Source organism: Protopterus annectens, chromosome 10.part0 (assembly GCF_019279795.1).
Source record: "Protopterus annectens isolate FY-2018-M chromosome 10.part0, PAN1.0, whole genome shotgun sequence".
NCBI lineage: Eukaryota > Metazoa > Chordata > Ceratodontiformes > Protopteridae > Protopterus > Protopterus annectens.
This window is the reverse complement of record NC_056744.1, coordinates 101505168-101508293: the sequence shown is the minus strand read 5'-3', so window position 1 is coordinate 101508293 and position 3126 is coordinate 101505168. Positions and strand designations below refer to the sequence as shown.

General features: G+C 39.6%; 1 protein-coding gene across 1 annotated transcript in view; it reads left to right on the top strand.

Annotated features, from left to right (window-relative positions):
* The window catches only part of LOC122812982 (alpha-N-acetylgalactosaminide alpha-2,6-sialyltransferase 2-like), a 567580-nt gene extending 566918 nt beyond the window's left edge, over nt 1-662 (top strand). Inside the window, exon 9 of the mRNA XM_044085075.1 lies at nt 1-662. This exon is cut by the window's left edge and continues 1637 nt beyond it. The gene's annotated coding sequence lies outside the window, so the exon portion shown is untranslated.
* The last annotated feature ends 2464 nt before the right edge of the window (nt 663-3126 follow it).

Here is a 3126-nt window from a genome sequence, read left to right as displayed (position 1 = left end):
AAAGGAGGGCCCCTACTTGAGAATCAGCTGCTTAATCAGATAACACTAGTATAAGAAGGTTACTAGTGTCAAAGTGAAAATGACACTGATGGTTACTTTTATCTCCTTTAACTTAAAGTGTAGTAACCCCGGAGATGATCATAAGCAGGGTGGGTGAATACAGCCCATACATGGGGGAGGGATGCTGGCGATAACACAGAACAATTGTCACTGCAAACACTACTTCACAATCAGATTCATGCTAATTACTTGCATCCAGGGCAGGCTCGAGTTCCAGTGCAAGAAACAACTGAGATTTAGATAAAAGCTGGAAACATCTATAGGCAAAACATAGTATATAGCTTCACACAGTTGGAAGAATAGTTGCACATTTTAACAGTACTCACTGCAGGCCTGCTCCTGTCATTAATGACAACAGTATACCGCCTGCAGCCAAGATATTTTTAAAGGTCATAGTACCAGAATTTAAACCTAGATACAATAAAATAACTCCAAATTTTAAGAGCCGCGCACTAATGTTACATCACTGGCTTATGTAAGTTAAATCATTTTCTCACATTAAACTGATTAATTGTGGCATTTAATATTACAAATTCAACACAGTGATTAAGTTATATTGTAACAACAGCATTGCATGTGATCTTTCTTTCCTGCACTGCAGGCTTGAATAAGACGAGGGAGCCCACACAATTAGCATTGCAGATGTGAAGCTAAATACAGTACAATTGGCACTGCAGGTAGGAATGAGATAAAGCAGCTGCATAGGACTATACTGATCACTTTAAAAGTGAAATTAAGCCCCAGTCCATTGGGATCTGTAGCAATATGAACAGCCCCAAGGGAATTCCTAGCAGTATGAACAGTCCCAAGGGAATCTCTAGCAATATGAACAGCCCCAAGGAAATTCCTAGCAATATGAACAGCCCCAAGGGAATCCCTATCAATATCAACAGCCCTAAGGGAATCCCTAGGAGTAGGACCAGCCCAAAGGGAATCCCTGACAATCTGAACAGCCTATTTTTTTCAAAACAATCAGTAAACATCATGTCAGTACTTCTGCAGACAAATTTCATCCATTTGAAAATTCCTAACTACCAAATCACCTTTATATTGCATACAGTCAATCACAAAAAGCTGTACGTCATCCAGAAAGTATATACTGATAACTTTCAGTCTTCTTGGATTTGTTGCATTTTTGTTGAGAGAAAAAATGAATAGTTTACAAAAATCAACTTTCCACTCCCTTACTCTGAGGCTGACCTGTTGGCATGGTCACATACTCTTTAGTTCTAAAGCTGGTAATCTGGGTTTGGGAAAAAGGTCTGGGAAGCTGCCCAGAACAGTGGTGTGAACTGAGTGTCCAAAGACTGTTATCTTGCCAGTGGAGGAGGGCTTAGATTCTCTGGAGGCAAAAATGTCCCATGTTAAGAGCAAGAGAGAAGATCTGCTCATACAACAGGCCAGAAGGAAAACAAAGCATGTTACCTGCAAGTTGTATGCAAGTCTGCACTGATGCAGCAGGCAGCAGAGCTTCACCAGCTGGCAAATGAAATGGAAGAAGATTAGAAATATATGGTCATAATGTGATGGCTAACTGCCATTTATTCCCACCTGCCACCTTATTGGGGGACACAACAGTAGGGAAAAGACAATGGGTAACTGGTCAGATGATCAGTGGCTGGAATAGACTGCCCATACATGTCAAACAGAGTGCCTCTTTAGCCCTCTTCAAAAGGATCTTTCACGATTGGATGGGAGATAGGAAATTCACCCGGGGGATCACATCAGTTGCCCTGCTAGACAGTGGTCCAGGGAAGTAAATATTCTGGGAAGAAACCGCCAGAGAATTGTTATGGCTAGGCTTATATAGACCCTAGGGCCGATACCAACCTATGAACATATTTACTTTTGCTGACCAGGTTAAGGACACAGTATTTATCTGACACATCATAAAAAACACAGGCTGTATGAAAACGTCATGAAATTCAGCCTGTCAGTTTTGAATTAGAAATTTTGTACAATTAATTTGCTTTAAGAGTTTTCATCGCACTCTTTTCAGTATGGATCAGGTGGGCTTTGCTCCATTCAGAGATGATGCAATACACCAGGGCTCACAGGCTGATTAAACGTCATAAGACAAGAACAAAATTCAGAACTTGGCTAACAATCCAGTGGAATCTACTCTTTTGAGTGGGTTCAGATGGAATTTGAACATCCATTAAACCCTTACCAGTCAGTCAAAACAAGTCAGGGAAGGATTTGGGTGTTTTGACAATCAGACCACACTTAGTGTGAGAACTGCTTTTGCAAACAGGAGCCTAGACTGTATTTCTTAAAGATGTCTTACTGTGTAGGAAATAAAAGATTCTTAACTTTGCTGTGTGTTAGCCAGATCTATTTACCCAAGAGAATATCAGGACCATTTTAAGTAGTTCTGAGAAGTGTTACCTGAAGTGTTGGTGAGTTCACACAAAAGTTGTATAGCAAAAGTTCCACAAACTACACAACTTCACACTGAAATGATCAAAAGAACAGTGAAGACATTCTCTAAAGCAGACAGTTGTATCAGGTAACCAAAGTGGAAGAAGAATCATCATGCTGTTTAATTGGATAATGAGACACTCCATCATCAAGGACCACTTGCTGAGATAGGAAGATTGGAGCTGGTAAACAATCCTATGCAGTTACATCTTAACTCACAAAGTGCAAGGCCATGAAATCCTTTCCCACAGCAGGAGGCTCAAACAACTTATATAAACTCTTTCAAAAGGGTGAGGGATAAGTGTGGGAGAAAACTGGATAAGAAGACAAGTTATTGATTATTTTTTCATGTTAAATAAACACACATGGCTGTTTTCTAAATGTCACATTTATGTAGATATTGTACAGTAAGGCTATTTAAAATAATTATTTTGTAGGTTTTGTTGTTTCTTTAAATGGTTTACAGAGTTGTATATCAGGACTGTGTAGTCCAAATGCTATTGTGAATTCTACAGGTATAGTACCTGTCATAGTAAATGGGGTCATCCAAAGACAACTGGCTGGCCTAACATTGTACACAATGGGTAGTGAATGTATTCTGTTTCACCTGACACAATAAAGTCACCATACTGTGAGCAATATAGA